At 57.2% G+C, this 13131-nt stretch overlaps 1 pseudogene; it reads left to right on the forward strand.

The window, feature by feature from the left end:
* LOC141098874 (pepsin A-like) overlaps nt 1-13131 on the forward strand; it is a 374150-nt pseudogene that overhangs the window by 184349 nt on the left and 176670 nt on the right.

Here is a 13131-nt window from a genome sequence, read left to right on the forward strand (position 1 = left end):
TCACCACCACAGCACTCCAGAGGGGATAGATGTGGCCTGAGAAGCGTTACCCCCACGCTCCCTGACTGTGGCTTCCAGCGCAGACACCTCTCACCACCACAGCACTCCAGAGGGGATAGATGTGGCCTGAGAAGGGTTACCCCCCACGCTCCCTGACTGTGGCTTCCAGTGCAGACACCGCTCACCACCACAGCACTCCAGAGGGGATAGATATGGCCTGAGAAGAGTTACCCCCACGCTCCATTACTGTGGCTTCCAGCGCAGACGCCTCTCACCACCACAGCACTCCAGAGGGGATGGATGTGGCCTGAGAAGAGTTACCCCCACGCTCCCTTACTGTGGCTTCCAGCGCAGACGCCTCTCACCACCACAGCACTCCAGAGGGGATGGATGTGGCCTGAGAAGTGTTACCCCCACGCTCCCTGACTGTAGCTTCCAGCGCAGACACCGCTCACCACCACAGCACTCCAGAGGGGATAGATGTGGCCTGAGAAGCATTACCCCCACGCTCCCTGACTGTGGCTTCCAGCGCAGACACCTCTCACCACCACAGCACTCCAGAGGGGATAGATGTGGCCTGAGAAGGGTTACCCCTTCCACGCTCCCTGACTGTGGCTTCCAGTGCAGACACCGCTCGCCACCACAGCACTCCAGAGGGGATAGATGTGGCCTGAGAAGAGTTACCCCTCCCACACTCCCTGACTGTGGCTTCCAGCGCAGACACCTCTCACCACCACAGCACTCCAGAGGGGATACATGTGGCCTGAGAAGGGTTACCCCTTCCACGATTCCTGACTGTGGCTTCCAGAGCAGACGCCTCTCACCACCACAGCACTCCAGAGGGGATAGATGTGGCCTGAGAAGGGTTACCTCCCACGCTCCCTGACTGTGGCTTCCAGCGCAGACACTGCTCACCACTACAGCACTCCAGAGGGGATAGATATGGCCTGAGAAGGGTTACCCCCACGCTCCCTGACTGTGGCTTCCAGCGCAGACGCCTCTCACCACCACAGCACTCCAGAGGGGATAGATATGGCCTGAGAAGGGTTACCCCCCGCGCTCCCTGACTGTGGCTTCCAGCACAGATGCCTCTCACCACCACAGCACTCCAGAGGGGATAGATGTGGCCTGAGAAGCGTTACCCCCACGCTCCCTGACTGTGGCTTCCAGCGCAGACATTGCTCACCACCACAGCACTCCAGAGGGGATAGATATGGCCTGAGAAGCGTTACCCCCACGCTCCCTGACTGTGTCTTCCAGCGCAGACACCTCTCACCACCACAGCACTCCAGAGGGGATAGATATGGCCTGAGAAGGGTTACCCCCCGCGCTCCCTGACTGTGGCTTCCAGCGCAGACGCCTCTCACCACCACAGCACTCCAGAGGGGATAGATGTGGCCTGAGAAGGGTTACCCCCACGCTCCCTGACTGTGGCTTCCAGCGCAGACACCGCTCACCACCACAGCACTCCAGAGGGGATAGATATGGCCTGAGAAGAGTTACCCCCACGCTCCCTGACTGTGGCTTCCAGCGCAGACACCGCTCACCACCACAGCACTCCAGAGGGGATAGATGTGGCCTGAGAAGCATTACCCCCACGCTCCCTGACTGTGGCTTCCAGCGCAGACGCCTCTCACCACCACAGCACTCCAGAGGGGATAGATGTGGCCTGAGAAGGGTTACCCCCACGCTCCCTGACTGTGGCTTCCAGCGCAGACACCGCTCACCACCACAGCACTTCAGAGGGGATGGAAGTGGCCTGAGAAGGGTTACCCCCCGCGCTCCCTGACTGTGGCTTCCAGTGCAGACACCGCTCACCACCACAGCACTCCAGAGGGGATAGATATGGCCTGAGAAGAGTTACCCCCACGCTCCCTGACTGTGGCTTCCAGCGCAGACACCTCTCACCACCACAGCACTCCAGAGGGGATAGATGTGGCCTGAGAAGCATTACCCCCACGCTCCCTGACTGTGGCTTCCAGCGCAGACACCTCTCACCACCACAGCACTCCAGAGGGGATAAATGTGGCCTGAGAAGGGTTACCCCTCCCACGCTCCCTGACTGTGGCTTCCAGCGCAGACACGGCTCACCACCACAGCACTCCAGAGGGGATGGATGTGGCCTGAGAAGGGTTACCCCCCACGCTCCCTGACTGTGGCTTCCAGCGCAGACACCTCTCACCACCACAGCACTCCAGAGGGGATAGATGTGGCCTGAGAAGGGTTACCCCCCGCGCTCCCTGACTGTGGCTTCCAGCGCAGACACCGCTCACCACCACAGCACTCCAGAGGGGATAGATGTGGCCTGAGAAGGGTTACCCCTCCCACGCTCCCTGACTGTGGCTTCCAGCGCAGACACCTCTCACCACCACAGCACTCCAGAGGGGATAGATGTGGCCTGAGAAGAGTTACCCCCACGCTCACTGACTGTGGCTTCCAGCGCAGACACCGCTCACCACCACAGCACTCCAGAGGGGATGGATGTGGCCTGAGAAGTGTTACCCCCACGCTCCCTGACTGTGGCTTCCAGCGCAGACACCGCTCACCACCACAGCACTCCAGAGGGGATAGATGTGGCCTGAGAAGCATTACCCCCACGCTCCCTGACTGTGGCTTCCAGCGCAGACACCTCTCACCACCACAGCACTCCAGAGGGGATAGATGTGGCCTGAGAAGGGTTACCCCTTCCACGCTCCCTGACTGTGGCTTCCAGTGCAGACACCGCTTGCCACCACAGCACTCCAGAGGGGATAGATGTGGCCTGAGAAGGGTTACCCCTCCCACACTCCCTGACTGTGGCTTCCAGCGCAGACACCTCTCACCACCACAGCACTCCAGAGGGGATAGATGTGGCCTGAGAAGGGTTACCCCTTCCACGATTCCTGACTGTGGCTTCCAGAGCAGACGCCTCTCACCACCACAGCACTCCAGAGGGGATAGATGTGGCCTGAGAAGGGTTACCCCCCACGCTCCCTGACTGTGGCTTCCAGCGCAGACACTGCTCACCACTACAGCACTCCAGAGGGGATAGATATGGCCTGAGAAGGGTGACCCCCACGCTCCCTGACTGTGGCTTCCAGCGCAGACGCCTCTCACCACCACAGCACTCCAGAGGGGATAGATATGGCCTGAGATGGGTTACCCCCCGCACTCCCTGACTGTGGCTTCCAGCGCAGACGCCTCTCACCACCACAGCACTCCAGAGGGGATAGATGTGGCCTGAGAAGCGTTACCCCCGCGCTCCCTGACTGTGGCTTCCAGCGCAGACATTGCTCACCACCACAGCACTCCAGAGGGGATAGATATGGCCTGAGAAGGGTTACCCCCCGCGCTCCCTGACTGTGGCTTCCAGCGCAGACGCCTCTCACCACCACAGCACTGCAGAGGGGATAGATGTGGCCTGAGAAGGGTTACCCCCACGCTCCCTGACTGTGGCTTCCAGCGCAGACACCGCTCACCACCACAGCACTCCAGAGGGGATAGATATGGCCTGAGAAGAGTTACCCCCACGCTCCCTGACTGTGGCTTCCAGCGCAGACATCGCTCACCACCACAGCACTCCAGAGGGGATAGATGTGGCCTCAGAAGCATTACCCCCACGCTCCCTGACTGTGGCTTCCTGCGCAGACACCTCTCACCACCACAGCACTCCAGAGGGGATAGATGTGGCCTGAGAAGGGTTACCCCTCTCACGCTCCCTGACTGTGGCTTCCAGCGCAGACACCGCTCACCACCACAGCACTCCAGAGGGGATAGATGTGGCCTGAGAAGCATTACCTCCACGCTCCCTGACTGTGGCTTCCAGCGCAGACACCTCTCACCACCACAGCAATCCAGAGGGGATAGATGTGGCCTGAGAAGGGTTACCCCTCCCACGCTCCCTGACTGTGGCTTCCAGCGCAGACACCTCTCACCACCACAGCACTCCAGAGGGGATTGATGTGGCCTGAGAAGCGTTACCCCCCGCGCTCACTGACTGTGGCTTCCAGCGCAGACACCGCTCACCACCACATCACTCAAGAGGGGATAGATGTGGCCTGAGAAGGGTTACCCCCATGCTCCCTGACTGTGGCTTCCAGCGCAGACACCGCTCACCACCACAGCACTCCAGAGGGGATAGATATGGACTGAGAAGAGTTACCCCCACGCTCCCTGACTGTGGCTTCCAGCGCAGACACCACTCACCACCACAGCACTCCAGAGGGGATAGATGTGGCCTGAGAAGCATTACCCCCACGCTCCCTGACTGTGGCTTCCAGCGCAGACACCTCTCACCACCACAGCACTCCAGAGGGGATAGATGTGGCCGGCCTGAGAAGGGTTACCCCTCCCACGCTCCCTGACTGTGGCTTCCAGCGCAGACACCGCTCACCACCACAGCACTCCAGAGGGGATGGATGTGGCCTGAGAAGTGTTAACCCCCACGCTCCCTGACTGTGGCTTCCAGCGCAGACACCGCTCACCACCACAGCACTCCAGAGGGGATGGATGTGGCCTGAGAAGGGTTACCCCCACGCTCCCTGACTGTGGCTTCCAGCGCAGACACCTCTCACCACCACAGCACTCCAGAGGGGATAGATGTGGCCTGAGAAGGGTTACCCCCCGCGCTCCTTGACTGTGGCTACCAGCGCAGACACCGCTCACCACCACAGCACTCCAGAGGGGATAGATGTGGCCTGAGAAGTGTTACCCCCACGCTCCCTGACTGTGGCTTCCAGCGCAGACACCGCTCACCACCACAGCACTCCAGAGGGGATAGATGTGGCCTCAGAAGCATTACCCCCACGCTCCCTGACTGTGGCTTCCAGCGCAGACACCTCTCACCACCACAGCACTCCAGAGGGGATAGATGTGGCCTGAGAAGGGTTACCCCTCTCACGCTCCCTGACTGTGGCTTCCAGCGCAGACATCGCTCACCACCACAGCACTCCAGAGGGGATAGATGTGGCCTGAGAAGGGTTACCCCTCCCACGCTCCCTGACTGTGGCTTCCAGCGCATACACCTCTCACCACCACAGCACTCCAGAGGGGATTGATGTGGCCTGAGAAGCATTACCCCCCGCGCTCCCTGACTGTGGCTTCCAGCGCAGACACCGCTCACCACCACAGCACTCCAGAGGGGATAGATGTGGCCTGAGAAGGGTTACCCCTCCCACGCTCCCTGACTGTGGCTTCCAGCGCAGACACCTCTCACCACCACAGCACTCCAGAGGGGATAGATGTGGCCTGAGAAGGGTTACCCCTTCCACGCTTCTTGACTGTGGCTTCCAGAGCAGACGCCTCTCACCACGACAGCACTCCAGAGGGGATAGATTTCGCCTGAGAAGGGTTACCCCCCACGCTCCCTGACTGTGGCTTCCAGCGCAGACACTGCTCACCACTACAGCACTCCAGAGGGGATAGATATGGCCTGAGAAGGGTTACCCCCACGCTCCCTGACTGTGTCTTCCAGCGCAAACGCCTCTCACCACCACAGCACTCCAGAGGGGATAGATATGGCCTGAGAAGGGTTACCCACCGTGCTCCCTGACTGTGGCTTCCAGCGCAGACACCTCTCACCACCACAGCACTCCAGAGGGGATAGATGTGGCCTGAGAAGCGTTACCCCCGCACTCCCTGACTGTGGCTTCCAGCGCAGACACTGCTCACCACCACAGCACTCCAGAGGGGATAGATATGGCCTGAGAAGGGTTACCCCCCGTGCTCCCTGACTGTGGCTTCCAGCGCAGACGCCTCTCACCACCACAGCACTCCAGAGGGGATAGATGTGGCCTGAGAGGGGTTACCCCCACGCTCCCTGACTGTGACTTCCAGCGCAGACACCGCTCACCACCACAGCACTCCAGAGGGGATAGATATGGCCTGAGAAGAGTTACCCCCACGCTCCCTGACTGTGGCTTCCAGCGCAGACACCGCTCACCACCACAGCACTCCAGAGGGGATAGATGTGGCCTGAGAAGCATTACCTCCACGCTCCCTGACTGTGGCTTCCAGCGCAGACACCTCTCACCACCACAGCACTCCAGAGGGGATAGATGTGGCCTGAGAAGGGTTACCCCTCCCACGCTCCCTGACTGTGGCTTCCAGCGCAGACACCGCTCACCACCACAGCACTCCAGAGGGGATAGATGTGGCCTGAGAAGGGTTACCCCTTCCACGCTCCCTGACTGTGGCTTCCAGCGCAGACACCTCTCACCACCACAGCACTCCAGAGGAGATTGATGTGGCCTGAGAAGCGTTACCCCCCGCGCTCACTGACTGTGGCTTCCAGCGCAGACACCGCTCACCACCACAGCACTCCAGAGGGGATAGATGTGGCCTGAGAACGGTTACCCCCACGCTCCCTGACTGTGGCTTCCAGCGCAGACACCGCTCACCACCACAGCACTCCAGAGGGGATAGATATGGACTGAGAAGAGATACCCCAACGCTCCCTGACTGTGGCTTCCAGCGCAGACACCGCTCACCACCACAGCACTCCAGAGGGGATGGATGTGGCCTGAGAAGGGTTACCCCCCGCGCTCCCTGACTGTGGCTTCCAGTGCAGACACCTCTCACCACCATAGCACTCCAGAGGGGATAGATGTGGCCTGAGAAGGGTTACCCCTCCCACGCTCCCTGACTGTGGCTACCAGCGCAGACACCGCTCACCACCACAGCACTCCAGAGGGGATAGATGTGGCCTGAGAAGGGTTACCCCCACGCTCCCTGACTGTGGCTTCCAACACAGACGCCTCTCACCACCACAGCACTCGATAGGGGATAAATGTGGCATGAGAAGGGTTACCCCCACGCTCCCTGACTGTGGCTTCCAGCGCAGACGCCTCTCACCACCACAGCACTCCAGAGGGGATAGATGTGGCCTGAGAAGGGTTACCCCCACGCTCCCTGACTGTGGCTTCCAGCGCAGACACCGCTCACCACCATAGCACTCCAGAGGGGATAGATGTGGCCTGAGAAGGCTTATAACAAATATGTGATTTTCTTCGTTCTTCATAGATTTGATTTCGGGGAAAACTCATTTTAGAAGGCTTTGCTAATACAGGCTTCTGATAAGATTTTACTCTGCCTGTCTTCACAAAATTAGCACGATTTACTATCCTTTCACGATTCTCGTGTTTTCTGGCAAAATCAAGGCATTGCGCACATTCCAATATAGAATCTTTTTGTGACGCAATAACACGAGATGCAGGATTTAGAAACCCAAATTTGCTTACAAAAGTCTTTATGAGGGACTGTGTTTTGACATTCTCCATGACCGTTCTATACAAGCGGTGAAATATAGACATGAATGTGTAGGTACATTCCTTCCGACCAATCCTTAATTTTTGAAGAATATCAATATCTGGATAATTTTCATTTGATGCACAAAAAAATCAGAATTTTTAATCTGTCTTTATCATTTAAGTTCTTATGTTTTTCACCAGATAACTTTAAAGATAATCTCCTAGCAAAGTTTACAGGGATCCACATTTTGAACAACTGATTCTTCTCCTCGTTAGATAAATCAAATTTGTCAACACAGCTTTTAAAAACCTCAGAGTTTCTATAAACATGGACTTTGTTATCATATGCAGGAATGATTTTGCATATTTTTAACAAATTTTTCCTTACTTTACTTCGGAGTTGGGCCTGTGAGTCGTCTATTTTTAGTGGTCCGTCTTTCCCTTGTACGTCCTCTACGTCAGTTCTGAAGTCTCCTCCTACTTCTCCATCTTGTTCCACGTCTGCAAGGTCACCTTCAATGGCTGCTACAGACACTTGATTACAGTCAGTCTCCCTAACTTTACAGCCAATCTCGAAAACATCTCTATCCTCTAACTCTACACAATCATTTTTGGATTTCTCTGACACAGATCTATGAAATATATCTACCAATTGTAGAATATTTTTTAATCTCTCTCTTTCTCTATTGAAAATCTTAGAATCTAACTTCAGATTTTCCACTTCACATTCTGCATATAAGCTGAGCCATAATACGTCTAAATTAGACTCATCTACAGACTTAAATTTCAGTTTACTCTGCTTAGAAAAAGAATTAATGACATCCATTTCTTACCTTGAAATGTCTCAGCTTGTTCCTTTGATGGACAACGCTGGGCACTTGTCTTCACACGTCTACCTTCAGCACATCTGGCACTTGTAGTACTTCTCAATCCATCTGGCAATTCTTAGTCCTCACTTCTAGGTTCTGTCTGATTCTTGTGAGTAGTGGAGTTCCTGATAACTTGCACATATGACTGACGTTAGCAAAGTCCAATCCCCCTTTTGGGCAAGTTGAGTGAAATCCGCAAAAAAGTACAAAATTCAGATCTGGCTGGCTCTCCAATGTAAAATAATGCGTATTCTTGTAAAATACTCAGGACTAGTTACCAGATAAAAATGTAGTGGTTTATTTGGATTCTTCCATCAAAGAAAAGATTATTACAGAAAAACATAAAAATAGGTGCATGATTATAAAGAGATTGTCCATTTGTTCATAGCAAAACTTATATCCTTCTTTCTCTGGGATCTCACATGGCAAATGGCGTCTGTCTCTCTTAGGCTTCTTACTTAGTAAAGTTACATATCAGCTGTCTGTCCATTCAATGCTAAGTCCGTGCAGAGATGACATCCTCGCGTCTGTGTCTCATGATGGAGAGGGAGCAAGCGCGACCTCTAGAGTTAGCCATGAATTATAAACGTCTCTTAAAGCACGTGATCTCTATAAATCGAGTTGTCCTCTACCATGAGCCAAGCTTACAAAAATAACCTATGTGTCAGCTAAAGCAATGTACAGAACTGAGTGTAATAAGAAATTAACCACCAAATTATTAATATTTAACAGCTCCCTGTCTGTGGCTTCCAGCGCAGACACCGCTCACCACCATGGCACTCCAGAGAGGATAGATGTGGCCTGAGAAGGGTTACCACTGAGCTCCCTGACTGTGGCTTCCAGCGCAGACGCCTCTCACCACCATGGCACTCCAGAGGGGATAGATATGGCCTGAGAAGAGTTACCCCCCCGCGCTCCCTGACTGTGGCTTCCAGCGCAGACACCTCTCACCACTACAGCACTCCAGAGGGGATAGATGTAGCCTGAGAAGGGTTACCACCCACGCTCCCTGACTGTGGCTTCCAGCGCAGATGCCTCTCACCACCACAGCACTCCAGAGGGGATAGATGTGGCCTGAGAAGGGTTACCCCCCTGCGCTCCCTGACTGTGACTTCCAGCGCAGACGCCTCTCACGACCATGGCACTCCAGAGGGGATAGATGTGGCCTGAGAAGGGCTACCCCTCCCGCGCTCCCTGACTGTGGCTTCCAGCGCAGACGCCTCTCACCACTACAGCACTCGAGAGAGGATAGATGTGGCCTGAGAAGGGTTACCCCCCCACGCTCCCTGACTGTGGCTTCCAGCGCAGACACCGCTCACCACCATGGCACTCCAGAGGGGATAGATGTGGCCTGAGAAGCGTTACACCCACGCTCCCTGACTGTGGCTTCCAGCGCAGACGCCTCTCACCACCATGGCACTCCAGAGGGGATAGATGTGGCCTGAGAAGGGTTACCCCCCGCGCTCCCTGACTGTGGCTTCCAGTGCAGACACCGCTCACCACCATGGCACTCCAGAGGTGATAGATGTGGCTTGAGAAGGGTTACCCCCCGCGCTCCCTGACTGTGGCTTCCAGCGCAGACACCTCTCACCACCATGGCACTCCAGAGGGAATAGATGTGGCCTGAGAAGCATTACCCCCATGCTCCCTGACTGTGGCTTCCACTGCAGACACCGCTCACCACCACGGCACTCCAGAGGGGATAGATGTGGCCTGAGAAGCGTTACCCCCATGCTCCCTGACTGTGGCTTCCAGCGCAGACACTGCTCACCACCACAGCACTCCAGAGGGGATAGATGTGGCCTCAGAAGCGTTACCCCCACGCTCCCTGACTGTGGCTTCCAACGCAGACAACACTCACCACCACGGCACTCCAGAGGGGATAGATGTGGCCTGAGAAGGTTTACCCCCTGCGCTCCCTGACTGTGGCTTCCAGCGCAGACGCCTCTCACCTCCATGGCACTCCAGAGGGGATAGATATGGCCTGAGAAGGGTTACCCCCCACACTCCCTGACTGTGGCTTCCAGCGCAGACACCGCTCACCACCATGGCACTCCAGAAGGAATAGATGTGGCCTGAGAAGGGTTACCCCCCCGCGCTCCCTGACTGTGGCTTCCAGCACAGACGCCTTTCACCACCAAGGCACTCCAGAGGGGATAGATGTGGCCTGAGAAGGGTTACCCCCCGCACTCCCTGACTGTGGTTTCCAGCGCAGACACCTCTCACCACCACGGCACTCTAGAGGGGATAGATGTGGCCTGAGAAGGGTTACCCCTACGCTCCCAGACTGTGGCTTCCAGCGCAGACACCGCTCACCACCACAGCACTCCAGAGGGGATAGATGTGGCCTGAGAAGGGTTACCCCTCCCGCGCTCCTTGACTGTGGCTTCCAGCGCAAACGCCTCTCACCACCACAGCACTCCAGAGGGGATTGATGTGGCCTGAGAAGGGTTACCCCCCGCGCTCCCTGTCTGTGGCTTCCAGCGCAGATGCCCCTCACCACCACAGCACTCCAGAGGGGATAGATGTGGCCTGAGAAGGGTTACCCCTCCTGCGCTCCCTGACTGTGGCTTCCAGCGCAGACGCCTCTCACCACCACAGCACTCCAGAGGGGATAGATGTGGCCTGAGAAGGGTTACCCCCCGCGCTCCCTGACTGTGGCTTCCAGCGCAGACACCTCTCACCACCACAGCACTCCAGAGGGGATAGATGTGGCCTGAGAAGCGTTACCCCCACGCTCCCAGACTGTGGCTTCCAGCGCAGACAACGCTCACCACCACGGCACTCCAGAGGGGATAGATGTGGCCTGAGAAGGGTTACCCCCACGCTCCCTGACTGTGGCTTCCAGTGTAGACACCACTCACCACCACGGCACTCCAGAGGGGATAGATGTGGCCTGAGAAGTGTTACTCCCAGGCTCCGTGACTGTGGCTTCCAGCGCGGACACTGTTCACCACCATGGCACTTAAGAGGGGATAGATGTGGCCTGAAAAGGGTTACCCCCCGTGCTCCCAGACTGTGACTTCCAGCGCAGATGCCTCTCACCACCACAGCACTCCAGAGGGGATAGATGTCGCCTGAAAAGGGTTACCCCCCCGCGCTCCCTGACTGTGGCTTCCAGCGCAGACACCTCTCACTACCACAGCACTCCAGAGGGGATAGATGTGGCCTGAGAAGCGTTACCCCCATGCTCCCTGACTGTGGCTTCCAGCGCAGACACCGCTCACCACCAAAGCACTCCAGAGGGGATAGATGTGGCCAGAGAATGGTTATCCCTGGCGCTCCCTGACTGTGGCTTCCAGCGCAGATGCCTCTCACCACCACAGCACTCCAGAGGGGATAGATGTGGCCAGAGAAGGGTTACCCCCCACGCTCCCTGACTGTGGCTTCCAGCGCAGATGCCTCTCACCACCACAGCACTCCAGAGGGGATAGATGTGGCCTGAGAAGCATTACCCCCACGCTCCCTGACTGTGGCTTCCAGCGCAGACACTGCTCACCACCATGGCACTCCAGAGGGGATTGATGTGGCCAGAGAAGGGTTACCCCTGGCGCTCCCTGACTGTGGCTTCCAGCGCAGACACTGCTCACCACCATGGCACTCCAGAGGGGATAAATGTGGCCTGAGAAGGGTTACCTCCCACGCTCCGACTGTGGCTTCCAGCGCAGACACCACTGACCACCACAGCACTCCAGAGGGGATAGATGTGGCCTGAGAAGGGTTACCCCCACACTCCCTGACTGTGGCTTCCAGCGCAGACACTGCTCACCAATATGGCACTCCAGAGGGGATAGATGTGGGCTGAGAAGGGTTACTCCTCCCGCGATCCTTGACTGTGGCTTCCAGCGCAGGCGTCTCTCACCACCACGGCACTCCACAGGGGATAGATGTCGCCTGAGAAGGGTTACTCCTCATGCGCTCCCTGACTGTGGCTTCCAGCGCAGACACCTCTCACCACCACAGCACTCCAGAGGGGATATATGTGGCCTGAGAAGGGTTACCCCCCGCGCTCCCTGACTGTGGCTTCCAGTGCAGACACCTCTCACCACCACGGCACTCCAGAGGGGATAGACGTGGCCTGAAAAGGGTTACCCCCCCGCGCTCCCTGACTGTGTCTTCCAGCGCAGACACCTCTCACCACCACCGCACTCCGGAGGGGAGAGATGTGGCCTGAGAAGCGTTACCCACACGCTCCCTGACTGTGGCTTCCAGCGCAGACACCGCTCACCACCACAGCACTCCAGAGGGGATAGATGTGGCCTGAGAAGCGTTACCCCCATGCTCCCTGACTGTGGCTTCCAGCGCAGACACTGCTCACCACCATGGCACTCCAGAGGGGATAGATGTGGCCTGAGAAGGGTTACCTCCCACGTTCCCTGACTGTGTCTTCCAGCGCAGACACCACTCACCACCACAGCACTCCAGAGGGGATAAATGTGGCCTGAGAAGGGTTACCCCCACACTCCCTGACTGTGGCTTCCAACACAGACGCCTCTCACCACCACAGCACTCCAGAGGGGATAGATATGGCCTGAGAAGGGTTACCCCCACGCTCCCTGACTGTGGCTTCCAGCGCAGACACCACTCACCACCACAGCACTCCAGAGGGGATAGATGTGGCCTGAGAAGGGTTACCCCCACGCTCCCTGACTGTGGCTTCCAGCGCAGACACCACTCACCACCACAGCACTCCAGAAGGGATAGATGTGACCTGAGAAGGGTTACCCCTCCCACGCTCCCTGACTGTGGCTTCCAACACAGACGCCTCTCACCACCACAGCCCTCCAGAGGGGATAGAGATGGCCTGAGAAGGGTTACCCCTCCCAAGCTCCCTGACTGTGGCTTCCAGCGCAGACACTGCTCACCAATATGGCACTCCAGAGGGGATAGATGTGGCCTGAGAAGGGTTACTCCTCCTGCGCTCCCTGACTGTGGCTTGCAGCGCAGACACCTCTCACCACCACGACACTCCAGAGGGGATATATGTGGCCTGAGGAGGGTTACCCCCCGCGCTCCCTGACTGTGGCTTCCAGTGC

Source organism: Dendrobates tinctorius, unplaced genomic scaffold (assembly GCF_039654945.1).
Source record: "Dendrobates tinctorius isolate UK_male_01 unplaced genomic scaffold, ASM3965494v1 ptg000096l, whole genome shotgun sequence".
NCBI lineage: Eukaryota > Metazoa > Chordata > Amphibia > Anura > Dendrobatidae > Dendrobates > Dendrobates tinctorius.